This window comes from Rhyacophila brunnea, unplaced genomic scaffold (assembly GCF_057557595.1).
Source record: "Rhyacophila brunnea isolate RB1 unplaced genomic scaffold, BYU_Rbru_1.0 scaffold_17, whole genome shotgun sequence".
NCBI classification, from domain to species: Eukaryota; Metazoa; Arthropoda; class Insecta; order Trichoptera; family Rhyacophilidae; genus Rhyacophila; species Rhyacophila brunnea.
In genome coordinates, this window is record NW_028232827.1 from 2241089 (window position 1) to 2259073 (window position 17985).

General features: G+C 32.9%; 1 protein-coding gene across 1 annotated transcript in view; it reads right to left on the reverse strand.

The window, feature by feature from the left end:
- The window catches only part of LOC147073548 (uncharacterized), a 309140-nt gene that overhangs the window by 171855 nt on the left and 119300 nt on the right, over nucleotides 1-17985 (reverse strand). The gene's annotated exons all lie outside the window — the stretch shown is intronic.

The following is a 17985-nucleotide window of genomic DNA, read 5'->3' on the forward strand; positions in this document are numbered from 1 at the left end:
CAATATTGAATGAGCGTCAGAGCATAAACCGAGAGCAGTTGTCAGAACGAAGAACAAGCTTAGAGTGATGTATTCTTGATACGTGTTATAGTTTATCCCATATTCTTCCACACTTGAGATCGGTTGCTTATTACTCTACACCCGTTAGGTATTTCTGACCATGTCCGATCCTAATCAGATCATATGGGCCTTCACGAAGTGGAGGTTTGTGTTAACATAATTTGTTTTTACGAGAAATGGATGTCAGCCACTTGCTCAACCTATTAGGTCCATACTCTTACTCATACACAAATTTAAAAAAAATGTATTATGTACTTGCCAGACCCAGGATTCGAACCTGGGACCCTTCACACTATAGGCCGACACTTAAGCCACACGGCCATCCCATCCCATTAATTCTGTGTTCCCTGGTCCAAACTGAATAAATAATTTTAATTCTACATAATATCATTATAAAATTGTAGCACACTAAATAATACTGTATTGTATGACACCCACGGTGGCCGCGCGGCTTATAATACGTTAATTTTTCATACATTTAGATTATTGCTTTATAATACGTTTTATTTATTCAAAGGAGAAGATCCCATTAGGTTAAAGAAATGTAAAAACTATTTATCATAATGTCTTTTAAGACACTCGTAATTACCACTGTGGCCGCTCGGCTTAAGCGTTGGACTATAAAGCCGTAGGTCCCAGGTTCAAATTCTGGGTCTGGCAAGTACACATATTGTTTTTCAATTTGTGTGTGTCCAGGGCATGGACCTAATAGGTTGAGCAAGTGGCTGACATCCATTTCTCGTAAAAAACAAAATCAGTCAATACAAACCTCTACTCTGTGGAGGCCCATATGATCCTTTCAGGATCGGACATGGTCGGAAATAAAATTGTATTATAGATTAATTGCAAACTGTACGTTTGACATGCCCTCTACAATCAGGCAAAGTGCTAATTTCTCTGTGCTTTATGTGCATTTTCTATAAATCGGATGACCTTGATTTTTTTCTAGCATACATATTTATAATACTTATATAGATACATAACCCACTGTTAACATTGAATAGCTAAATTATCATCTTACTTACTTTTGGCAGCAACCTCACGAAAGTTGGTAAATCACGAATTCATGTTATAAAGTATAGAGCAGTGGTTTCCAAACGTTATGTTATTACACCTCCCTTTAAAAAAAATCTAATCTTGGCGCCTCCCCCTCTTATTTCATTAAATAATGCAGACACCTTTTTAAATAGTCAACAATGTATCTACTAATACACAAATTTAAAAAAAATAATATAAAAATAAACAAGGTTTTACCACTTAGGTATATTATATATATTTTTTAATTAATTTGCTTTTCATACGACGAATGTGCTTGTTTATTAGCACAATCAATTTCAATTCAAATTCATCATCGTTCATTGACAAATGGATTCTATCATGGGCCCCACATCCTGAAGCGGGCCCCCAGGCCAGGATCTTTCAACCGCATATTTAAAATATTTTATAGCCCCGAAGCAAAGCAGCCCCGCAGGCGACTTTTTTACAATTAATAAAATAATGTGAAAAGTGCATTAGCAAACTAACCAAAAACTCAATAAATAGATTTTTGTTTACTTCAATATATCTGGCGTAGAAATCATTTAAAAGTGGAGACATGGCGAACTTATTTATTTTGTAATTTTGATTTCCAAAGCTCCAATTTGTTTATGAATGCCTTCAATTTGTCTTTTTAAATCAGTGAATGCATTAGTGGTCTTTGCATTGATTTATTCAATCATTTTTTTTAAATTTTAACCAAATGGACAAGTTTAACAACAAAATTATCGTTCCTAAACAAATTTGTCTCAAATTTCAACAATATGATTAATTTAATTTGACCCTTTTATTTCATTTTTTCACGAGATAGCCAGCGCGCTTCACAATAGTATAGACGTGAGGTATTATAAAATTAGTCTTCATATTTGCAGACAGGCTTACAAACAACCTTTTATAGGACATTTTTTGTGTAGTTTATAACTAGCGGCCGTTTAATAAACAATGCATTTGCAAACTGCAAACCTGTGGCTACATTAATTTTGTTAAACTTTTCGCGCCTCCCAGTTTGGAAATCGCTGGTATAGAGTAATAAAATTGCAATTTTAATGTTTGACATGCCCTCTACAATCAGGTAATAATATACTTGTGCTTCATGTGCATGTTCTATAGCAGTGCTCCGTAACCGGTGTGCCGCGGTGCAATAGCCAAATTTTCATATATGGCTGGTAATATATTTGAGCACCTGCATGAACTTAATAAAACAATGCAAGGTCAGAATGAAAATATATTGACGTGCTCTGATAAATTAGAAGAAGTCAAAAATAAAATGGAACTTTGGCAGAAAGAGTTAAGACAAGGATCTCTACAAATGTTCCAAAGGAACTACCAGACCACCATTGAAAACAAGCAATTAATTTTATAGATATCCGTCTCAAAAACATTTAACTTTGCTGCAAAAGAAATTTCATCAGTACTTTCATACAATAAATGCGACAGGATACGAAACCCTTTTGCAACCAATGCCGAAAATTCTATAGAAGCGCTTTTCCTATAAATTCGAGAGGAATTTGTTGAATTGATAAACGACGGGACGCTAAAACTGAAGTTCGCCGATGTTCCATTGGCTATTTTCTGGATTTCGGTTAATAAAAAATATCCTCGGATTTTTGACAAGGCTATCGCAGTTCAGCTCCCATTTTCGAGTCAAAAAAAGTCACCTGCGGCTCTATTTCACTACGCTAGTAAGTATTAATATTTTAAAATATTAGGACACAATTTATTATTATTGTATCAATAATCGACAAATAATTATTCCTAACCCGACAACTAACCATAATTATATTAATAGAATATAACCATACAAAAAACCCTAAACATAAAATCAATACCATTAAATTTACCTCGAACACTATTTGTCACACTCTCTTTAACCTTAGCGATAGATAGGGGGGCCCGCCAAAGATCTTGGGCTGGGATCCCCCTTCAGGATGTGGAGTCCATGTTTTGGTGTATAAATTGTTTTACGTGTGGTGTGCCGCGGAATTCTGGGAAGACCTTTGGTGTGCCATGCGTTGGGAAAGGTTGCGGAGCACTGTTCTATAGGTATATCGGATGACCTTGATTTTTTCTAGCATTCGTATTTATAATAAGTATATTATATATCATAAGTATATGTAAATTATATATATATATATACACACATAATACGTTGTTAACTTTAAATACCTAAATTATCGACTAACTAACTTTTGGCAGTAACAACATGATAATAATTTAATTATAATATAACACTGAGATTATCGTGTTTGCGTAATACAAAATAATCAGACTCATAACGAAATTACCTAAAACGCGTACATGTAAAAATGGCGATATATTTATAAATATGGGTAAGTAGGTTATAATACAAAGTATACACCCGTAGATATATAATAATACAGATTTAGCGAGTTCTAAAATTGTGAAGGGTTTCCGTCCATGAGTAGGTATAATCGAGATTATAATTGCCGCTGAAGCCAGTGGGGCGTAAACTTTCCTCAGTCGGCTTTTATTTGTTTATCCCTGGATCCGCCCCTGCTTAGCAGTGCTTAAAAATTTTATGCGCGGAAGATGCCAACGTAGGGAAATAAAAATCATTCCGATTCTCGAACAGGACAGTGCCGGTGTACCTAATGGGGGCTAGTTTTAAAAACTTACTCTCTTTTCCCTTTCGTATAGTGACACTTTGTATTTTACGTCGTATAATATCGTCGCCCCAAAAGCAAAAGGGCACTTTTGCATAAATTGAGTTTTGAGAAAAACGCATTTTAAGTGTTTTTGGAGTGAAAAAAAAATCGTGGAGAGGTTATTACTTAATATTTTGAAATGAAATTTGGAACACATATGACCTAATTACTCAAAATTGAAATGCATTTTTTTTTTTAAATAATTTGTCAATTTTTGATTTTTAAGAGGTTTTAAGTCACATGTTACCTTTTTCCTATATGCATTTATGAATAGCTTCATCTTCATCTTTTGATTTGCGAGCGTCCACTTTACGCTTATTGTGATCTTCCAAATTATTTATTCGGGCCTCTTTGTCCGCTGCCAACATGTTTTTAAATTTTTCACAAATTTCACAAGTGCCCTTTTTCCTGCAACGAAATTATTTTTTTGTACAAAAGCCCTTACTCACTTTTGGATAATTACACTTGTTACCTTTTTCCATTATTATTTTTTTAAACATTGCACATAATTCCTAAAATCGTATACATGTTACCTTTTTCCTATACATTAAATGAAGATCAGGTTACAAATACACAAGTAACCTTTATTTTTTTTGCTCAATTGTGAATTCATGGATTTTGCTTCACAAATGCCGTTTTGCCCATAATGTAGAGAAAAAAATTACGAAGAAAACTGCATTCATAACTCAAAACCGTCAAAATTGCACATGTGCCCTTTTGCTTTTGGGGCGACGATATAAGTACCATAATAGATTTCTTAGATATCTTTACCTAAATGCATAAAGATTCTTTCCTCATGATAACGATAATAAAAAGAATTTTCCGACAGGTTTTCTTTCGTGTCCGGATATTTGTATGTATGAAGTTCGCCGGATTACACTTCACCGTGAAATGTTGTATCGTAAATATATGGTCTATATTAAAGACCGTCCAACTACTTTGGGTCGTATAGTACTGAAATAAAATTCCTGTCTATAGCTATAGAGGTGCTATAGAGATGACCGTATAGTATACGGTAAACATACTTTAAAAATATTACTAAAAAGGCTAGGGGCTTCAATTTTAAATAATCATGACTAATTTTCAATAAAGATGCAAGAAAAATAATACCTTGACTAGAAAAATAATTTTGTTATACCTTGGTGTTATTTTGTTCCAATCAGACCTTGCACTTGCTTGGACCGGCCCTGCCGAGGATGATAGGTGGGCATACAGCAATTAAGTCGCTCACCTTCGATAGAAGACGACACCAAATGACGAAGATGTAATATTGGAAACAGGAATATAAATACAATAAACCATTTCTTTTATTCAACGAATAACTCAGAAGATTTGAGAATGTAACATTATAATATTATATTGTATTGAATATTTATTATACATAATTTTAAAACACTTCATATTATTATATTATACCTACTGGAAAAACTCTTTTTTGAAAAAATACGACGCCCAACCGGACTTGAATCTGTATCCACTTTATTTACTCCAATGTGTAAATAATTAAGATAGCTTAATTGTTGGGTATTCTACTTAATAACGATGAATATAACCAGTAGTTCTTACATTAAAAATTGACTTTAAATGTAGTGTTTTAAATTAAGAGATTACATAAGTGAAACGGTAAATAATTTTCAACTCTATGTGGAGGCGGCTCTCGTGGTGCAGTGCGTAAGGCGCTTGCCTTCCACCCGTGAGTTCTTGGGTTCGATTGCCGGTCAGGACACACAATATTTATGTGTTTGTCTCAAAGCCTGGGTGTTTGTGATTGTTCAAAATTAATAACAACCACCTTTTACGAAAAAGCAAGGACATGGTTATTAATAATTCTAAAAAAAAAAAACTCTATGTGGAACGGAATTTCGGCCGCGTTGCCATTAGGAAAGCGATAGTCGACCTGTTTGCACGTCAATTTGGTTTGTGATGGCGTCGGAGGAATATATTCTTAAATCGTGTAAAGATGACTAAAAAACGTTCCGCATGTACTTGAAAAAGAAAACATGTCAATGAATATACTATTATTATTACGGATATAATAATAAACCTGACATAAAAAGGACGCATGTTGAATTTTTATGACAAATTATATTTCGTTCAGCTCGCGTCATTTGCACAATCCGATTTTTTTAGACTATGCCTCAGCTGAGGTATAGCCCTAACCGACGCTCGGTTCAAGTCCAGTTGGGCTTCGTATTTTTTCTTGTAGGCAGGTTATAACTGAGGTGTTTTCAAATTATTATATTGAAAATATTATTCAATATGAAAAATAAATTAAGTATACATTTATGCAAGAATTTATAAAAATAGTTATGCGCGATGTTTCAATTACATAGAGTGGGTTTTTGAGTAATACAGATTACTTAATTAGGTATAAAATGGTGTCATTTATGCGTACGCACGCGGGTAAACAACTTGTCAGTATTTTCTCGTACGCTACTGAATAAAATAGAGGTCGATATTGAAATTATGTGCCTATCGTGTCGAGACTACAAACTGTGTTAGAATGAACGTTTTTTGTCTAAATTTTTAACCCAAACACTTTTTTACAGCCTGCCTGTTGGGTACTGATGAAACCGGAAATATTCATAGCTTCATAACTTACTATTTTTGGTGGCTTTGTTATTCTTTTCATTCTTTTTCAGTATTGCCAGTAGATAAGTGTTACAGTAAGAATGTATGATTACTTGAACACCTGTTATAGTTGTGATATCGTTTCTTCTTCATAATAATTTAATTGAATATTATACATAATTTCGAAAACTGGAAAATAAATTCAATTTAAAAAAAAATATTGCTGCTTTAAATGGGGGTAGGTATATTATCTCTAAAATGTGTGAAAAACTATTTTGATGATGATTTGTTATTAACCATTAATATGGTAGAAATATGGAATAAAGTTACGTGTACATCACAGTAATAAATTGTAAAAACAGCTTGCAATCGTTAGTTCACCGTTGCCCCCACAGCAACATTCAAGTGTGCTTCTCGTTTGTTACACCACATTTTATTTATTCAAACTAATTTACAGACTTGGCGAGTAACGAAAAAAATCGGTGTGTGTACTTATGTACGCGCGTTAGAAGTTATACTTCTTTGGCGTAACAAAACAAAAATAAAACTTGTGATAAACTAGATTCTCTGACTAGCTCTTAATTATCTTGTTTTTAAATTACACACTTAAGTAAAAGGACCGCTTATTAGAACGCCGTTGGTTAATTTCTATTCACTTTAACTTATTTTACTAAATTATATAATTATTTATCGTTGTACTTATTTTTAAAGTAACAACTGCTACTATGACGTTTAAAAAAGTTTGTTTACGTAAGGAATTGCAAATGGTCGACAATAATAAATTCTATTATATTTAACTGTATAATCGTCACGATTGCAGTACCATACCGTGGCGTAAAGGTGGTGCGTTCGGCTGATAACCGAACAATCGTTGGTTCGAATCCAATCGAGTGCGTTTTTTTTCGCGTGAAAAAATAAATTATGTGTGACATGTCACACGCCAAAAATACACTCTGATCTGATTTCCCAAACGCGCCAAAAGAAGTATAACTTCAAAGAAATCTTTTTTCAAAAAAATACGACACCTTTTTGTCGCCACAGACCCACGCATGTATCTTACAAATTGTATATAATAACTACGAATATGATATTGATTGCAAATTGAAACTATATACGAATACATAATTTTGAAAACACTTCTGAGAAAATATATTATAACCAATAGCAAAAATCTTTTTTGGAAAAAATATGACACCCTGCATCTCTCGGGTTTCGCGACCATGCATACAGGCCACTAATAATTGCAAAAAAGTATAACTAATGGCTCTGAATACTCTCTGTATCGCTTTCCAAATTGAGTTAATACTGGCGATCAGCTTTTGTATTTTAAATCAAAGTAGGTATTACTATAATTACTAACCAACGTCACGGACGTAACATATTGACAGGAATGCGATTATTAAAAATATGCTTTTTAATTGGTATGTTTCTGAGATGTTCCGAATTACATGTCTATTACATTATTAAATCTTGTGTACTACAAGGATAGGCGGAAAGAAAAATCATTGTCACATTAATTATTTAGTGTTGAGATAAAGTGAAATAACTTAATAACCTCCTTGTTGTATTATTTATTAAGCTTAAATTAAAAGTTATGCTACCTAAAAATGGCTAAAAGTATTAAAAGAATACATTGTCGTCGTGTTCTGATATATTCTAAAAGCTTAAAATGTTTAGCTAGTCGGGAAGTTAGTTAAAAATCTTCAATCGTCCAATACAAATCTTAGACTAGCAAGAAAAAGTCTGTACCGGACAAACTAGAATACGAGCTAATAAAGTGGATAATTTTTTTTATCAATATTCCGTATAAATTTTACCAAATTGTCCATCACGTTCTAGTCAAGACGTTTTTTAAGCTCTATACCTAACTACCAGATTTTTTTTAACTTTACATAAGGTATTTTATATTATTTAAATAAAACTATATAAAACTAACCATTTTCATTATTCTATGAACAATTCCTTAGATTTAATAATGTAACATTTTTTATTGAACATACATAATTCGGAACCACATCAGAAACATACTTATTATAAAAAAGATGAAAAAATATAGGTGCCAAGCTAGATTCGAACCTACAATGGGTTTCGGCCAATATGCTTTGACAATTTAACCACCTGTACTCTATTTAATAAGGATGAAATTAACCTCTGTGACTGAAGTGTTAATTAAAATTTTGTTAATATTGACGAACGGCAAGTGTGATAAGAATTAAAGTACCTTTCCGATGGATGCGGGTGCGATTCCCACCTGGCACCTATATATTTTATAGTTGATAATATGTTTATGAGGTGTTTCGAAATTGTGCTTATGTTTAAAAAATTATGTTTAACAAAATAAAAACATGTGTCATTTAAAATCATTTTTTAATAAATCCATTGACACCTGATTATAAAACATTTTAATGATAAAAATAATATATTTAAATATACTAAGAAGAGACTTTCAACAAACACATATTTTATAATGGGATTTAAAAAGAATATTCTAAATTAATCTTTCAATTAAAAAAAATGTGTTGTAAATTTTATTATTGCAAACAAACAGTTACATATTATTATATAATTACATTGGGAATTGTATAGAGGAGCAAAAATAATGATAAAATTAAAACAAAATAAATGACAAAAGGTGTAAAATTAAATGTTATACTTAAGTACATAATATATATTATATATAGCAAAAAAATAATATTTATAAAACCATTGATATAACTAGGTTTCCCAAAGTATATAAAATACCTCTTCCAGTCCCTTGGATATATTAAAAGTACCTAAAACAGCGACTTCATTACCTCTTTGGATGTATATGCTTATTCGCTGTCTCAGATACTCAGTTAAACGGCACTCACCTCTTATCGGTCAATCGCCGACCTATCTCAGCCACCGTCTTCAAAGCAGGTCCCCAAGGTCCAAATATCTCGAAACCCAAGGGTTAATTATTAATATAATTTAAAAAAATATTTTTTGGCACGTTGTTTAAATTTATATGCAGTGGTGGAGTGGTGAGGTGAGGTGCATGTCGGGAGTACGCGACTACATCTAGCCTCTTATCGGCCATGCGCCGACCTACTTCAGCCACCGTCTTCAAAGCAGGACCCCAAGGTCCAAATGTCTCGAAACTCAAGGGTTAATTATAAATATAATTTAAAAAATATTTTTTGGTACTTTGTTTAAATGTATATGCAGTGGTGGAGTGGTGAGGTGAGGTGTATGACGGGAGCACGCGACTACATCTAGCCATCGTCTAATGATAAAATTAAATCGCGTTGCCAAATATCAGTCGTGGAGTGGTGGGGTGAGGTGCAGTTAGAGATTCGCTATGTTACTGTTTTAAAAAAAATGACTGTGAGTCATGTATTGCTGTGGGCAATGACTAAAAAGGTAAGCTTTTTGATAACTTATAGTTCTATAGACTCTCGTAGTGCAGTGCGTAAGGTGCTGACCGGGAGCTCCGGGTTTGATATCCGGTGAGGTCACAATATATTTAAGTGATTTTCTTAAAGCATGGGTGTTTGTGATTGTTCCACTTCTAATACTAAATTTAAATATACTACTGTCATTGGGTCTATTGGCCTGTTGTAGTGTTATAAAGGAAAAAAATAATCTTTCAACGAAATCAATAATTAATATATTAATCAATAAAGTTTATTGAATTAAATGTCAATTCATTACTTTTGTGAGAGGGCCTTTGCACCTTGTTGAACTTGCCGGTAGAAGGTTGCGTGGAACGTCGGGTTCAACTCTGTGGGTTTCAGGTATGGTGTTGTGGATGATGTAGTCGAGATTTGGTGGTTGCTCCGATGGATGTAGGAGCGAGTTTTATTTGCATCGTAAACAGTCGGTACAAGAGTATGTTACAGTAGTTATGTTACAATACTTATGATACTATTCTGAAGTCCGAGTCTCGGTTGAATGAGATGTTGTGAGGAGCGATACAGAGAAGGAGATACTAACTGACCGGGAACTTATATTCGAGTAACATGTCCAATGAATTATGATCCGCTATTTATTGACGTACTCACAATCAAGATAATATCTTGAAAAGAATATTCAGGAAATAATTATTATATGGAGTTTGCGTCATCGGATAAAGCTGACTATGTAGAAAATTTGATATTGCGGAAATTATAATTGCAGTAAGCTATTTATAGTTTACCATAATTGACACTACGGGAAATTAATATTAAGAAATTTATAATTTTTGCGGTCAGTTATTTAATATCGCCGATCAATATGCTGACACGGATTGAGTTGTTTGTCCCCATACTTTATATTAATTATTATCAACACTACAATCGGCGAAATAATATTTCACCGACTAAATGTATATTTTCCGTTGTTTTATCGAACCATCCAAAATAAATCAAATGAAATTAAGAAAGAATGAAAAAACTTCGATGCGCGTATAGACATAGCGCATAAAATCTAAAACGAGAAAATCCTCTTGTCATATGTTTGCAGAGCATTGTTGCCGGAAAAACCAGGACTGATGTCGAGGGCCGGGGGGCTGCAGGGAAGGTAAAAAGGGGGGCGCAGATGAGCGGCGTGCGGGAGGGGAGGATCATGCAAAAAAGCGGGGCAAACGCCTCGGGATATTCCGTCAACTGGCTGAAATAAAAAAATCATCTTTCAGAATTGTATACATTTTACTTTCTGCTATTATTCCATATTATATTGTCTAATGGAGTAGGAGAACTGTCAGTGCGTATACGATATTTAGGACTATAGTTTCACCATATTGTTCACAATATTCATATTCCAAAATTGTAGTCCCCATATTGACTATTATTGTTCAATATATTTGTCTTTCTTAATACTGCACTAGAAATACATAGGTATATAATAATTGTGACCTCATCGTGCGTGACACTGGTGTGAGAAATGATTAGGTTACATATAAATTGTACGTATTATATTTCACCGTAGCACAGTTCGCCGTGAGCTTTCTTATTGAAAAGAGATGATCTCTATAACACCGAGATAAAAAAAATACGCGTTGTTCATGGTGCATTGCAGACAATAATGTATCAATTTTATTAGATACTAACCTAACCTAACAAATATTCCAGTATATCGGATATTTTCAAAATATGTTTACCGCTGGCTTCCTATAAACCGACAAGAACCGTTTTATTTATACATGAATTTTATCGCAGTAATATACGACCCAAAGAAGTTGGACGGTTTTTAATATACGACCATATATTTCCGATACAACATTTCACAGTGAAGTGTGATACGGCGAACTGTATACGTACAAATTTCCAGACACGAAATTAGTAACCTACGCATTTGACTAAGAACTAGTCCCTATCTCTAGGTTATCTGTAAATTGCCATGTTCAATAATTATCATCATATGAACCAGTAGTTTTTGAAGTAGCCTTGTGACATTAAAATATTTCTATTATACCATTAGATATCTAAATTATTAGTCAATAAATTACTATGGATAAAACGTACTTCCATAAATATTACACCTCATCACGCTCTAAGTTTGGAGTATAGGACATACCTACCTATTTTCTTCTCTAGTGGCACGTTATATGCACGTGGTTATGGCAAATCTTTTTATCAGTTTTAATTCGCACCGTGGAAGTAGACAATAAAGTAAATACAGTTTACTTTTAAGTTTCTTTATAGTTGATCAAACACGCGCGTTAACATCATTTTACTCCCTACTTCAATTATAGTTTGTCAATTTATGGCTACGGCCGTATGTTGTAGCTTAGCCACTGGGAAATGCCAAAAGAAATGGCGTATTTAAAAAAAACACTACCTTATTCTTAGGTCAATAATTATTATAAAGCAATCATTATTCGTAAGATGTTTATCACACTTGAATGGTCAAAAATATAGCTTATAATCAGTATCTTTAGAATTATTTTTAAATGTGTTAATCTTGCCCATTTTTTGAATAATAAAATGCCTAATTCTTGTCAAATTTGGGATCACAGAGATTATCAATATATTTTTTTATCGTAAATATTTCACTATAGTACATACAACATAAATAATACTAATGGTTTTATAAATACGTTTAAAAATTAATAAATGTAAAAAATCTTAACACCACTGCACATTTATGTACTGAAATATGACTATATTCTAAAATATTAGAGCGAGAGGTTTAAAAGAATACTATTTTATGTAATAAAAATACTTTATGCAGTCATCAAATCTTTAAAATAAATATAAAGGATAATAAGGCTTTAAAATTATATAAATAGATTATCAACAACGTTTATGGAATGTCTTATAAAATCTTTGAAATTAGAATAAAAGCTCCATTTTGACATACGCTGAGCATGTCCCCCCTTAAACAAAGCTTTTGCCTACACAATTTTTACGTGTGTTTGGGTCTAGTGCTTAGATCCAATAGTTTGTGAGAAATAAAGCTGACACGTTACCTTTTTACTTTGGAAATCCAAGGAAATGATTTACCTTCTTATTCACTAAAAATACATCATGACCGTGAACCTCCATTGCAGCTCAATCTGTATTGGTACATTTTATATAATTATCTAAGGAATCGAGGCCATCCGTTAATGCAAATTGAGAGGGCAATAACTCTGTTCAACCAAATCACTTCGGATATTGACATATTCCACATACGCGAGGATGAGTATTGGTGGGCATTGTTATATAAATTCTTAAAATAGGGTCTGCTTAGCTCATTCGGTGTACTTCCTTATCTAATTTATATTTTTTTGTATTTACACTTTTCTACTGTTTAATGCTGATATATTTCCTTTTTATATATACCTAGGTATAATGCTGTTGTATTATTATTTCTTTTCTGCTAAATGTCACGTTGTGAACGTCTTAAATTAATAATTTTTAATGTTCACTATGTAAAAAATAAATAAAATTTAAATTTGAAATTTGAAATAACAACTCATGGATTTAGGAAGAAAATGAAGTAAATGAAAATAATTACAAGATAAAAAGAACTTTTTTATAAACAACGTTTTAAAATTTTCTGTATAATCATATAAACTTGACTTGACTAGCTTAAGTAGTTGATAGAAATAATACTGAAATGTCATTTTGACATTCATATTAATTTCCATAGTAACACACGTATATATTAATAATTTAGTTGCTAGGACCCCAGACTCCAAGCAACCAATAATAGTGGATTGGATTACGGATTTCTTCCGAAATAATTTTTCATACAAAACAGAATTAACTGAAAATGAATTCAATTCTACTTAAGGATGGCTAAAAGTATTAAAAGAATGCATTGGCATCGTGTTCTGATATATTCTAAAGGTTTCAAATATCTAGCTAGTTGGGAAATTAGTTAAAAGTCGATTGCAAGATTTGTATTGGATAAACAACCACCGGAAAAATAAGAATACGACCTAATAAAAACGTTGTAATAACTATTTGCGGGTAGCAATACTCCTCTTATTACCACTTCTTATAGTACTAATTCCTATTATTTTACTGTCTTCTTTCGTCTTTCTCGATCATACCAGTATTTTTTAGATGATAATATTTACGGTCTATATAATTAGCAATTTTCTAAGATGCAAGAAAAGGCAGACCACAATGAGACTTACTAATAGCAATATCAATAAATATTTAATTCTGTTTTTAATGTAGATAACGTAATTGTGCGTGCAAGCACCTCAAAACTCCCTAAAAACCGCCCCCCCCCTCACCACCACAACTACCCACTGGAGCAACAGCCGCGCTACGCATAGAAACGCAATAAATTAATTTCCACAGCGCGGGGGGGATGTCGAAAGGGAGCGCCCCCCATTAGGGGAGGAAAAGCTAGCAGGGACGTTTGCAGAGGCGGCGGGCGGGAAGGTGCTTGTTGAAACTGCCGGGGGGCTACAAAACGGAGGGGAGGGGGCTCACTACACCCACCGGGCTGTGTTAATTGAAAATTAATAATATGAAAATTAAAAATAAAGTATGAAAGGACGTATGGTGTTGTTTGGCAATGTTATTTTTTTTAACAGTGGGATGGATTATTTTTATAATTACAATGTGTTGTATTAATGCAACAATGAAGCACCTAAAGTTTTATTTGTAAATAATAAAAAAATGTTTATAATATTTATATAATACAACGTTATTTATTATTGTGTACATATTTCTATAGCCAAAATCAAATTATATTTTTGGTCGAAGTTTAATTGTATTTTTTTTTCATCATTATTAATTAAGTACTTTTATTATTTTCATATTTTGCATTATTCAAATTCGTTGAAAAAAATATTGCAATTTTTTTTTCTGAAATTAATAACAATTATGTATGCAATGTTGATTTTCTTTTATTTATATAATTATGTGAAAATTGAAAAATAAATGTTTTTTTTATATTAGGTTTCAACAATCGATTACCCGAAATTAAAAATAAACATAGTTATATAACATTAACCATGATCGATCCTGAGATAACCATAAAATGGGCCTCCACATATTAACAGGTTTTTGTTAGATACTTGCTCAATCTGTTATGTCCATACTCGGGTCTAAATATATATTCAAAAACAACATGCAAATTTAACAGACCCGTGATTCGAACCCGGGTCCAACGATATTATAAACCGACACGTTACCGTTTACCAGTGGCGAAGGGTGATTTTTGGAAAGAGGTAGGCTGTGGACATCTGATAAAAAGAGCACACTTGTCAGGTATACTATAATAAGACTATGACACGATATTTACTACTAATGAATACACTAATAAATGAAAACGACACACTAATTCAATGAAACTTCAAAAACTCACTGATGACATAAAAATTAGCGATGTATTTAAATTACGTATTTTTCAACACATTTATACCCATCAAAAATCATTACATAAAATTTCTTTTTGTTTTTAGAAACAATCTATATGTATTTATTAATATTCGATTAAAGGCCGTAGAAATTATTTTTTTAAATTATCTAATTATTAATTATTTTGGAAAAAGTGCGCAGTCATGACAACAATACTATGCGCGAATGTTTTAGGCTCTGCGAGAGGAGCTTACCTTATTTCATTATTTCATACAATTCGACAGACTTGCGAAGGTTACGAGACGTAAAGTCCATACGAAAAAAATTCAGAATTATTTCACACATAATCGGACCTTTATTTACGTCAAGATAGATGGCGCGCTGTGGTAAATTTTTTAATACCTTCGCAGATTGTTTTGTAACTGTAATACATTCCTACATAATATACGACATCTCTCCTTGGCAAAATAAATTATTTTTATAGAACATAAAATAATGAAGTGATTAAGGCTTTAAATAATCGCCTAGTATGGAGTCTTCGCCACTGCCGTTTACGCATCGTTTTTATTGTTTTTTTTATGAGATAGATAACGGAAATATACATAAGCGCACTTCTTAACCCATCCACTGTGGACCTTTTAATTAATATTTAATTACCACATTTAAATAACATGCCAATTATATATAATAGCCACGTGATGGGCAACACATTGAATGGGTTAACATATATGAATATCCAGTCAGTGTATTTATACTATAGTATTACACTCGGTTGTGAGGTCGACTGCCTGCGCGATCGACTACGGTTGGGTGTAGGCGGGCGCACGCATCATACTTGACCGTTAAATCTTACCTACTTGTGATGAATTGTTTAAAATGTGGTGCAAATGAGAAGTTTTATTTTGAAGTCGGAACTTTTAAAATATCGAGATGAAAATCTGATACCAATAATTCAGTAAACGGCTTACCAATCTAGGTTCCGCGAATTTATGAGAAGAGTATGTACCCCAGTGTGTCAAAATAAGCAATAATTATTGTTTAACTTCCGTTTACTACAACATACTAATTATGTGAAGCAAGCATAATATGCTGCAACGAAGTAAAAGTCCAGGAACAGCTTCGACGCCACACAAGATATAAGAATTCAGCTTTCGAATATTGTGCCTGATATCAAAAAGATTTCTCATTCAAGGACTAAAATCATCAAAGTCATTAAGAACTTATATCACTCGCTTATATTTTAATGATAACGCATTAAAAACACGTTGTAAAAATAGTTAATATTTTTTTATTGTACATCATTATCATCAGCCTGAATCTATCCACTGCTGGATGAAGGCCTCTTCAAGCTGCTTCCACTTCTCTCGGTCCTGTGCGTTGCGTTGCCACGTACTTCCGCAGAACTTTCTAGGTCTACCTTGCGGACGTTTTGTACTTCATGGATACCACTGGATGACTAGATTTGTCTAACGATTGTCTCTTCTTCGAGCTATGTGTCCAGCCCATCACCATTTAAGGCTTTTAATAAACTCTATTACATCGCAAACCCTTGTCTGCTTCCTTATCCACTCATTCCTCTTTTGTCCTTTCGCGTTATGCCCAGCATGCACATCTCCATACCACGTTGTTCTACTCTAAGTTTCTGGATCTCTCTTTTATTTAGGGTCCATGTTTCACGCGAAAGCACACACTGGTTGAACACTTTGCGCTTTAGGCACAGTGGAAGGTCACTTTTGAAGACATTATTCAGGCGGCCAAAAGCACTCCAGCCTAGCTTTACTCTGCGAACAATTTCATCAAATATACATCCATCTATAGACACTTGTTGTCCCAGATATATGTATTTTTTCACCTGTTCGAACTGAGTGCCATTGATGAGGATCTCTTTTTGGCCCGCAAAGTAGTTGAAGATGACTTTCGTCTTTGTTACATATTATATATATTATATATTGTACATATTGATTATGTATTCTTTACCTACCGAAATAAACAAGGTATTCCGTTGTGTTTTATTGCAGGAAAAGTTTGAGATATCATAATTCTTGTCTATAAGCTGTCTAAAGTTAGTAATCAATATTGACCCAGTAGTTTTCGAGTTATAAATATTTTAAAAAAACAGACATATTGATAAATAATGCTTAAAATAAAGACAGTATATGGAAAATAAATGAAAATATATAGCAAAACACATAAGTATTAATTATAAAATGTATTAATTAATGTCAACAATTTAATAATATGGGATTAGTGTCAGAGCCCACACGACACCCACGGTGGCAGCGGGGCTTAAGCGTTGGACTTTCACGTGGGTCTCAGGTTCGAATCCTGGGTCTGGCAAGTACACATATTGTTTTTCAATTGTTTTAATCCCTTTTGCTAAAACACAGTCGATACATATTTAATTAAAATAAGTAAAAAACGATTGTTTTTCAATTTGTGTATGAGCCAGGGTATGGACCTAATAGGTTGAGCAAGTGGCTGACATCCATTTCTCGTAAAAAACAAAATCTGTTAATACAAACCTCTACTCTGTGGAGGCCCATATTATGATACTATTAGGACGGACATGGTCGAAAAAAAAAGTGTCAGAGCAGATAGAGCCAAAATTAAATGTATGATGTGAAGCTAAGAAATCGAGATAGTTAAATAATATCATATAAAAAATAACAGAAAATTTGTGAAACTGATAATACTGTCAGATGAGGAAGATAATTATGCATATTTTAGAATGTATACGTGAAAAGAATGGGTAAAACTAGAATCCTATATATTATTATCATATTGCTCGGGAGACGCGTTATACTACATTGTTCTTCCTAAAAGATGATTGTATTTAGCATGGAATCGCTTTGAAAAAATAAAATAATATACTATAAAGTATATAACAGGAATTAAAAAGAATGTCT